Below are 11,051 nucleotides of genomic sequence, written 5' to 3'. Positions count from 1 at the left end.
TCGGAAAAAAACCACAGCCAAGGGTTAATCTACCTCAATTAATGTAGATTGATAGTTTGATATTTCAGCGTTCTTTGCCCTCCACTTTTGCCCACGCCCTCAATTTCACGCACCCTTTGATACCCGCACCTTTGGCTATTTGGTGTAGTTAGGGAAGCAGATGACAGATGTAAAGGGCTGGGATTATTTTTGAGTGACAGGTCTTTGACCAATAAAACTTGAGTAGTGTGCGAGAGAGGCGGAGACACAGACGAACTTCCTGCTAAGTTTGAAAGAGCTCTAGATAGAAATGAATCACACAAACAATCGCTCCCCGCGGAGGAAGGCAGAGTCTTGTGTATCAGCAAAGAAAGGAGTGACACACAGCTGTGTGGAGATTTTCGTCTATGGTGCTGACCACTGCTGCCGGACTGTTTTCTCCTGACAGGCACATCGGATCGCCCCTTTCCTCAGTTTTACAACGTTTGCAGATGAGCTCAACTGGTCATTCCTCCTGTTGATCCTGCCTACCGAGTGCGGGTCCGGTAACTCCACAATCTGCAAATTCCTTTCCCCGAATTCATAATCCGGAGTGTCCAGTTAGTTAACCCTCAAAGAAGAAAGAAACAGTTGGTAATCTTTGAAGGATCTACAGATCGAGGCGCCGCAGCAAATGTCACGGGCTGTTGCCGAGTAGGAGCCGGACGCCTGTCGCTATGGGACAGCTCAGCCTCCTAGGTGAGCAGAACTGAATTTATTTTGCAAACAGAAATTCCTCTTGTTACTTTCGGGACTTCCTTCCATCTTTTCGTGTGGTTCTCCTGTTTACATTGGTAGTGGTGAGTGATTCTGTGGTCGGAGGCTTTCTTCTGGTTGCGTGTGGCGATGTGTGTTGGATTTGTCGCCGGTTGCGCGTTGCTCTTTTGGCTGCGGTCCAGGCAGCCGCAGCAATTAGGATACGCGCTGCTTTGTTCTGCGACCTTCCCTTCTAATTTGTGCTTTAACAAGTTTACACAGCAACCCTTCTCAAGTAAATGCAGGGAGGCTACCAGTTGTTCCTGCACTCTTCTTCTTTTTTCCGTTGACACAATGAAACTTGTTTGCGGTTTGCATTATTTTCAGTTTTAAAGTCAGTTCTGCTTCCCCACCTCCCCAAGTTTCTTGCCGATGTTCCGTTCTCCTTATTTATTGGTTTCTGTACTTGTTATTTAATCGCGATCACGAATATGTTAGATTGGCACTGAAAACCACTTTATGTCCTCTTTTGAAGTGCTTTATATTAACGGGCTTTTCCTATTATACGGCATAAACCAGGGGTGTGTTCACCCCGACCGCTGTCGGATAGCGAGGAGATTAGCCTGTCGACTTGAATCGGACCAAAGGATGAATGCAGTCCTTTATAAGAAGCCGATAGCACTCGGTCTTTATAGCGCCATTCACACCCAGACTATCATGACGTCCATAGCTGATGCCTCCCTGCCGCAAGTTGAAAAAGCAATCTTTCACAGGGCACGTGTTCCCTCATATTCCACAAGCACAAGCTGTGAATTTGCCTAATATACACATAATTGGGATGAAAACCTCCTCGGGTAATGCGTTGACTTTGATTTGAACCCAGCACTCCTGATTTGTGAGGCGACTCATTTTAACCGCTGTAATATCTAATAGATTTACTGAATTCAGACAAGAATGCCTTCACCCAGCCATCTATTTATTTTGTCAGCCCCACGATCCACTTTTGGTTCTCTGGGAAATTGAACTTCACCTGGCAATAGAATTGGCAAGACAGGCACCAACCCGGAGAGAGAACGAGAGAGCTCGATGATTCTTATGGCGCCTGGTCAATAACTTGGTACACTACCATAAGAGGAGACTTTGTAAAGAGTGTACATTTTATAAACCACCCAGGGTCGGATTAAGACCGTTAAAAGCCCTAAGCACTTGAAAGATTGTGGTGCCCCCATAAATATGAGCTGCACTCGCTCCTAGTGAACGACTGAACGGGACAGCTGACATGAGCAAGACAAGAGCGATCACGTGAGCCTCGGTGGACCGCCTGGCAGTTACCCGATTCTAATTTTGTTGTATTCCCAAGATTAATATGTATCATTAACCTTTATTATAACTATTTTGTTATTTTATATATGTATACGTATGTAGTTTTTTCATTTAATGTGGGAGCCCCTTTTTGTGCAACCTCGCCTAGCTGCACCATAGGATCCATGGTAAATCTGGCAATGGAAACTTTCTGCGGTGACCCCCTCCTTCCCTTAATACCCTAAGCACGTCCTTATATTGCTTAATAGTTAATCCAGCCCTGATACCACCTTTCATTGAGACTAAGAAACTTTTCAAGCTGTGTTGATTTTATATAGCGCCTTTCATAAACACAATGCTAAGAAAATGCGCTTCATATGCAATGCAATGTAATTCGGAACACCTGCTTAAGAAACACATGAGGGTCAACCAATTCTTGTGGTTATGATACCATAAATACTAGTATTATAATATTTTTCATTGCAATATGTCAGTGATAAAACTCAAGTCCTCTAGGAAAGGGATGTGGAACAGAAGGGTGTTTTCCGTAATAGTAAATTAATAAGGAACTTAGCACTTTGCAACTGATTTTTGATAAACACATTTTGCTTTCCCATGCAGAGTTTTAAATGCATATACATATACGCTCACTCACTAAGTACATTATTAGGTACACCTGATCACCTGTTTATGTATGCAGTTATTTAATCAGCCAATCACGTGGTAGCAGCCCAGTGCACAGAATCATGCAGACACCGGTCAGCAGCTTCAGTTCAAGATTATATTAATATATTTAATTCAATATTAATATATTAAAATATATGAATCATTCATCACATACGCTATTATACATGTACAATGTGCAGTGAAATGTAAGCCTGGTTAGCTCAACAGACCGTGCATTGGAGAAATAATATGAGTAATAGATACTGTAGATACATAAACAGAGAATATGATAGTTGTATTATCTCAATTAGTAAATAAAAAAAAAAAAAAAAAGCACTTAGATAAATAAGATTTGAGCAGTAGTGTCCTGATTAAGAAGTCTCTGGCCTGAGAGTAGAAGCTCCTTTTCAGTTTGGCCCATAAGACTACAGAAACGCCTGCCTGTTTTTATTAGGCTCGATAGACCTGTTCATGAGGTGTGAAGGATCTTTATTAATTTTGGTTGTTCTGGTTCTGGCCGGGGGCGGCACGGTGGCACAGTGGTAGCGCTGCTGCCTCGCAGTTAGGAGACCCAGGTTCGCTTCCCGGGTCCTCCCTGTGTGGAGTTTGCATGTTCTCCCCGTGTCTGCGTGGGTTTCCTCCCACAGTCCAAAGACATGCCGGTTAGGTGGATTGGCGATTCTAAATTGGCCCAAGTGTGTGCTTGGTGTGTGGGTGTGTTTGTGTGTGTCCTGCGGTGGGTTGGCACCCTGCCCAGGATAGGTTCCTGCCTTAGAGGGGACTGGGCGGTCTCATGGTCTGGAATCCCTACAGATTTTATTTTTTCTCCAGCCGTCTGGAGTTTTTTTGGTTTTTCTGTCCCCCCTGGCCATTGAACCTTACTCTTATTCGATGTTAATTAATGTTGATTTATTTTGTTTTATAATTGTGTCTTTCATTTTTCTATTCTTTAATATGTAAAGCACTTTGAGCTACTGCTTGTATGAAAATGTGCTATATAAATAAATGTTGTTGTTGTTATGCCCTGTGTTGGCTGGGATTGGCTACAGCGGACCCCCGTGACCCTGTGTTCGGATTCAGCGGGTTGGAAAATGGATGGATGGATGGATGGTTCTGGCCGGCCTGTACTCTGGTACTGTGAGTGCTTTCAAAGTGGAGGCTGAAACCCTGCGTTTTTTTCCCAGTTGATTCTGGGGTTTGTCAGTGGTGTGTTTTTGCTCCTACTCTTTTCAATGCTTGTATGGACTGGGTTTTGAGCAGGGTTGTGGGGTCCAGCGGCTGTGGGGCATCTGTTGGTGAAGAAAGATTCATGGATCTTGACTTTGCTGACGATGCTGTGATGTTTGTGGAGTCAAAGGAGTCTCTAGTCCTTAGCGAGGAGTCTGAGTGTCTAGGTTTGCAAGATTCCCTATAAAAACCAAGAGCCAGGCCTTCAGTGACCATTAGGGTACAGCTGTCAGCAGTGTGTCTGTCTGCGGAGAGAGTGTCGCCCTCATCGAGAGGTTTACTTACCTTGGTAGTGACATTCATGTCTCTGGTGACTTTTCCTATGAAGTCAGTAGATGGAATGGGAGAGCATGGGGGGTCATGCGGTCACTGGAAAGGGGTGTGTCCAAGTCTTCAGAGTCCTGGTGCTTCTTGTCTTGCTATATGGTTGTGAGACATGGATGCTATCCAGTGACCTGAGAAGAAGACTGGACTCCTTTGGTACTGTGTCTCTTTGGAGAATCCTTGGGTCCCGCTGGTTTGACTTTGTGTTGCTCATGGAGTCCCGAATGAGTCACATGACCTGCATTGTCAGGGAGCATCAGTTACAGCACTACAGCCGTGTGATTCCCTGAGGGTGATCCGAGCCACAGGATCGTCATTGTTGAGAATCTGAGCGACTGGACCAGGCCGAGTGGATGCACATGTAATACCTGGCTGCAGCAGATAGATGGTCATTTCCGGAAGTTGGTACTGGACCGCCTGTCTGCTTTGGAGGTTGCCAATTGGGATCCCGAGCCATTTTATTGTATGGTGGGTGCAGCTCCCCAATCTGACCTGACCTTGTTCTACATTGTAAATGTCCTGTAGGGGGAGCCGAGCACAACTGCTGAGACGCTTTGCCGTTTTAATTACTCTCTGCAGGGCTTTATAGTCTTGTGTTGAGCAGCTGCCATACCAGGATGTGATGCTCTGAGTTATTATGCTTTCTATAGCCCCTGTATATAAAATATTAAGTATCATTGGGGATACCCTAAATTTCCCCATCTTCCTCAACTGATACAACCGCAGTCTTGCCTTTGTGACCAGTGCTTTTGTGTGTAAAGTCCAGCTCAAGTCCTCTGAGATATTAACTCCAAGGTATTTGAAGGTGTTTACCCTCTTCACTGGGATCCCATTGATGGTTCGTGGGGTGTAGGACCACTGCTGCTTCTTGCTGAAGTCCAAAACCAGCTCCTTGGTTTTACTGATATTTAGCTATTTGCTTGACTCCATGAAGCTGGGTTCTCTGCTTCCTTCAGGTACACTGGCACATCATTATTTGAGATGAGAACCAGCACCACAGTGTCATCAGCAAACACTATTATGGAACTGGAGCTGAATGTGGCTGCACAGTCATGGGGATACATAGAGAACAGCAGGGGGCTTAAAGCACATCCTTGTGGGGCTGCAGAGTTAAGGCTGGTTTGACGATTTCTGTACCTGCTGATCTCCTCAGATTTCCACACAGCAGTCTGCAGAGTTTTCTCCGGCAAAACAAAAAACATCAAGTGGGCTGCAGTACTGCTGATGGAAACGCTTGGTTGATAAGAGAGATCAGAGGAGAATGGCCAGCCCAGGTCAAGCTGACAGAAAGGCTACAGTAACTCAGATTACCATTCTGTATAGAGGAGTAGCTTCAGTGACAGACTTTTGTCACCGTCCTGCTCCACTGACAGACTGAGGAGATCGTTCCTCCCCCACACTATGCGACTCTTCAATGCCACCCGGGGGAGTAAATGTGAACATTAATTTTATTTCAATTCTTTTCATTTTTATTACTATTTAATTTAATATTGTTTCTTTGTATCAGTATACTGCTGCTGGATTATGTGAATTTCCCCTTGGGATTAATAAAGTATCTATCTATCTATCTATCTATCTATCTATCTATCTATCTATCTATCTATCTATCTATCTATCTATCTATCTATCTATCTATCTATCTATCTATCTATCTATCTATCTATCTATCTATCTATCTATCTATCTATCTATCTATCTATCTATCTATCTATCTATCTATCTATCTATCTATCTATCTATCTATCTATCTATCTATCTATCTATCTATCTATCTATCTATCTATCTATCTATCTAATTGTGGAGAGCAGAAAAATAACCTCAGAATGTAGAATTCATCTTAGTTTGAGTCAGATTGGCTACAGCAGCCAAAGACCACGTTGGGTTCCACTCCTGCCAGCTCAGAACAGAAGGAAAGATGAGGCCGTAGTGGGGACAGGTGGACCAAAACTGGACAGTTGAAGACTTGGAAACGTAGCCTGGTCTGATAAATCTTGATTTTGTGGTGAGACACACATGTTGTAGAGTCAGAATTTGGTGCCAACAGCATAAATCCATGCACCCAGCCTGCTTTGCGTCAACAGTCTAGGCTGGTGGTTGTGGTGTAACAGTATAGGGAATATTTTCTTGTCACACTTTGGGCCTGTTGATACCAATCAATCCTCACTTCATTGTTATGGCCTATTTGAGCATTGCTGCTGACCCTGTGTGTCCCTTCGTGACCACAATTTCCCCATCTTTAAATGTGTACTTACAGCATGATAATACGCCATGTCACAAAGTAAAAGTCATCTCATTCTGGTTTGATGAAGGTGATAATGACTTTGGTATTCTTCAGTGGCCATCCCAGTCTCCAGTCCAACTTAACACCCTTTGGGATGAGGGAAAACGGGAGAGTCACTGCATGAATGTGCAGCGGACAAATTAGCAATAATTTCTTGATGCAATCATATTAACATGGGCCAGAATCGAAAAAGGGATGTTTCCAACTTCTTGTGGAATCCAAGCCATGAAGATCTGAGGTGCTTTTGAGGGCAAAATGAAGCCCTACCCAATATCGCTACAGTTTTCCTTATTTACTCAGTGAGTGTATCTCTGTAACTGTCACAAGACCCCAAAAGGTCCTGACTGCAGTACTCGGCTCTAGATGGGAGGTCTGTTGCAGTTCATCGTTCAAGTTTTATCATATACTAGAAAATCGTGCTTGTGAAAATTTTGCAAAGATAAAAGTGTCAATGAAATAATGATGAGGGAGAGAAGAACATCACATGTTACAGAAAGAAAGGAGATTATTTTAATAAGTAGTGACTTGTGAGAGGACTCGGTATTAGAATAGTCACATGATTAGTATGGGATGTTATTATAGTCACTTACAACAGCATGAATATTTACAATACAATGTGTAACGTGAACAGGTTAGCAGAACTCATTGGATAAGAAGGGAAATGCAGGGCACATGTAAGTCGGAATGTGTGAAGTGTGGCCATCAGGTAATGTAGTATACCGAGGTCTGTAATAATCTTCGGAAAACGCAATTGTTACATAAATGTTATTGTCAGCGAAAATGTGTGTAACCAACAAGTATCTGTACGCTTAACCCAGGTTTTGATGCAACTCTGGAAAATGTAGTGGGCCTAGCAAATAAACTCCGATGTTCTTAAATGTTTGTCATTGTGACTTGGTGATAGTCATACAATATGCTAAAGCAGGGGTCCTCTATCACAGTCCTGGAGGGCCGCAGTGGCTGCAGGTTTTTGTTCAAACCCGGTTGCTTAATTAGAGAGCAATATTTGCCAATAATTTAATTTCATGGCTTGTTAGTGCGGGTGGCACGGTGGTGCAGTGATGGCATGCTGCCTCGCAGTTAGGATACCGCTTCCCGGGTCCTCCCTGCATGTTCTCCCCGTGTCTGCGTGGGTTTCCTCCAGGTGCTGTGGTTTCCTCTCACAGTCCAAAGACATGCAGGTTAGGTACATTGGTGATCCTAAATTGTCCATAGTGTGTGCTTGGTGTGCCCTGCGGTGGGGTGGCGCCCTGCCCGGAGTTTGTTTCCTGCCTTGCGCCCTGTGTTGGCTGGGATTAGCTACAGCAGACCCCCCGTGACCCTGTAGTTAGGATATAGCGGGTTGGATAATAGATGGATGGACGGCTTGTTAGTGCTTTAACTCTGCCATGTCAGGTTATTCTCATATCCTGGATTTTCTTCCCCTTTCTGAGGATATTGTCCAAATGATTTGAAGGCTAAAATGGAGGAGTGATTCTCAGTCTTTCACTTTTTTTCTCTTCACGTTCCTTCCGCGTATTAATTAAACCCAATAGTCCATGATAAATACACACAGAGGTGTAAATGGTAACAAGCTAAATGGAGAACTGCTGGTCTCTTTTGTCATTTGCACATTATTGCTAATTAGGAGCCATTAAAAACCAAAATGCAGCTTTTTAAGACCAAAATAAGCAATAAGCTGCAGTGGGCTGGCGCCCTGCCCGGGATTTGTTTCTTGCCTTGTGCCCTGTGTTGGCTGGGATTGGCTCCAGCGGACCCCTGTGACCCTGTAGGTAGGATTTAGCGTGTTGGATAATGGATGGATGGATAAGCAATAAGGGTTCAAAATCTTAATGAGCGACACAACTAAAGTGAAGCAGAAGTGTGACTTGAGCAATAAGTGCTTCTTATTAAACAATTGGGTTGGAGCAAAAACCTGCAGCCACTGTGGCCCTCCAGGACTGCAACCCCTGTGCTAAACGAACAGGGAATTGCCCACGCCATAATATAAAGGGAATATCTTGTTTTAAGTTGTTAGTATTATGGAATCCCTTCAGTTCTTCCATCATAATGTTTCTTGTCGTCTGGCAGTTTGCCGCTGCTCTTCAGAAAGGTTGGGTGTGCAATTTGTTTTTCCTTCATTGTCGAGGTGTAAGACTCTGTGCCGCTGATCTTCAGATAATGTCGCTCTGTGGTTTGTCATACATTTTCTTTGCTGTTCTAAGACATCTTGTCTGTGCTGGGTTCATAAGACCACTACAACTAGGCTGTATGTGCCATTTCATTTAATCGGGAGGCTTAGGTTGAAGTGAAGGAAAGAGGAGGTGTAAAATGGTAGTGTCATAATGCAGTTTTGGTCAGTAACAAAGTATGCACCGAATAAACAGTCAAATACCACAGTCGATAACTGGTCCCATTGAAGAACTGAAGACTTGAAGATAAGCCTAAAACCAAAACTCTGCCAGGAACACGGAATCCTCGGTATTGTCTGTCGTGGAGGGATATAGTAGTTGTGGCAACCGTTCTTTATATCGAGCTCGGATAGACACAAGCGAAATAATATAAGGATTGTGTCTTACATTTTTCCTCCTGGTACTCTGCTTTTCCTCCCATGTTTCACAAACACATATTTTCAGACTGTCTGGTGACTCCTAATTAGTCCCTGTATGATTTTAATTCAATCTTTTGATGCCCCCATCCAGGGTTGGTGTCTGTTTTGCTCGCAGTGCTACTCCTAGGATGGCTTTCTGCACCACTGACTTAAGTTACCTGGCAAGAAAATGAATGGATGGATGGACGGATGGTGCCTTTCATTGCATGTAGCCTTCATAATTTCATAGAATTACAGTTCGTCAATTGGGTTGGGGATTGTTAGGGAGCCCATTACGTTTATCACAATACTTGGGGTAGGATAGAATAGAGTTTTTTTTTTTTTTCTTTCTAATATGTTCAGTTTTGCAATTGAATTTTACAGTTTATTACAATTTAGTCTTTTGTATTTAAAGTCCTGTCAATATTGGAATAAACAATGTTGCGCCTAATCAGGTTGGTTTAACTCTTTGAGGGCGGAATATTTTTTTCAATAAACTGGTTTCACACATAAGTCAACATAAAACATTTGTTGCTGTGTGCTGTGGCTGTTGTTGGCGCATGTTTGGCATCTCTGGTGGTAGTGGCTGTGTGGGGGCACCTTGATGGTCAGCATGGTGATCCAGCTGCCAGGCTGTCTTTGCACAACAGGTGAGTGGCAGTGGCAGTTGCAGTGTGACGCAATACGGTTTGTACCTCTTGCCATCATAAGTGGTGGTCCTCCCAGGCAAATGCTGTTGTAGGTGCATCAGCTCCAGGAAAGTGTTCAATACCCCGATCAGCTGTGGACCAATCAGATGATGCTGGTACCTCACTTTCATTTTTTGGCGCTTTTCCACTGCATAGTACGGCACGACACGGTTCAGTTCAGCTCACTTTTGGGGGGTTTTCCACTAGGAACAGTACCTGGTACCTGGTCCTTTTTTTAGTACCACCTCAGCCGAGGTTCCAAGCGGCCGAACCGTTACCAAAACGTGACGTGTAAACTCTGCTGGTCACTGAATGGCCGGAGAAAATCGTCATTACTGCGTCACTGAACTTGCGACACGAGACACAACAGACCCGCTAGATTTTTAGCACAGCCAGCGAAGGTTCGGACACACCATTTTGTTTTAACCAAAAATGGCCGTTTTGTGGTCTATTGAGGAAGTACAGACGTTCCTCTCGTTGGTAGCCGAGGAGCGGATCCAGCGAGAGCTGGATGGGGTGACGCGGAATGAAAAAGTTTTTCAGGAGGTCGCTAAGCTCTTGGGCGCACACGGCTACCATCGGACTTACGAAGAAAAATGTGTTTGTTTGTGGCGCGTTTACGATGATGTCACGGCAGTAGAGGTGGCGCAACTATAATGACACGTGAATAATCCCGCCCACTCTAAAGCGGTACTAAACTGCAGTCGAAACGCAAACCGAGCCGAACTGAGCCGAACCAAGGTGAGCTGTACTGAACCGTGCTGTGCCGTACTATGCAGTGGAAAAGCGCCATTTGATATCCATCTCCAGGTCACTTGCATCAAACTTGGAGTCTGACAAGTCAGGTTCCTGTTCAACGAAATTATGTAAAACTTCCATGTAGTATTTTGCTTTGCACATGTGCTTTGGTCTTTATTGCCAGATGTCGGCTCTATTTTAGAGGTTGTTTGCTCTTCGCTACTCATGCACACGTAGCGAATCAAGGTTCAATCAACAAAGCTATGTAATTTTCCTTCTCGCAAAGAGAGTCGAACTAAAACGTAAGGGTGAGTTTTGTTACAGTGTACAGCTGATTACCGTCCTTTACTCCTGAATTTTGACAAAAGTCGACATCAGCCCTGAAAGAGTTAACATACTGTACATGTAGCAAAGCGCTGGGACACATCATCAATGAGGCTATCTGGTGTCATCGGGTGTTTCGGGCCTCAGACACCTCCACCCAGGTGACTCAGCCAGGCTTGATCAGCTCGACTTGTGTCCCTGAAACGCCAGTCCATG

The 11,051-nt window shown here is 44.1% G+C and overlaps 1 protein-coding gene across 2 annotated transcripts in view; it reads left to right on the top strand.

Moving 5' to 3' along the window:
- The first annotated feature begins 285 nt into the window (after window positions 1–285).
- dennd2c (DENN/MADD domain containing 2C) overlaps window positions 286–11,051 on the top strand; it is a 203,196-nt gene continuing 192,430 nt past the window's right edge. For both annotated transcript variants that reach the window (XM_039749390.1, XM_039749389.1), the window contains exon 1: window positions 286–717. The gene's annotated coding sequence lies outside the window, so the exon portion shown is untranslated. The remainder of the gene's footprint in view (window positions 718–11,051) is intronic.

This window comes from Polypterus senegalus, chromosome 3 (genome assembly GCF_016835505.1).
Source record: "Polypterus senegalus isolate Bchr_013 chromosome 3, ASM1683550v1, whole genome shotgun sequence".
NCBI lineage: Eukaryota > Metazoa > Chordata > Cladistia > Polypteriformes > Polypteridae > Polypterus > Polypterus senegalus.
Note: the sequence above shows the minus strand (reverse complement) of the source record. Positions and strands in the feature narration are given on the sequence as shown.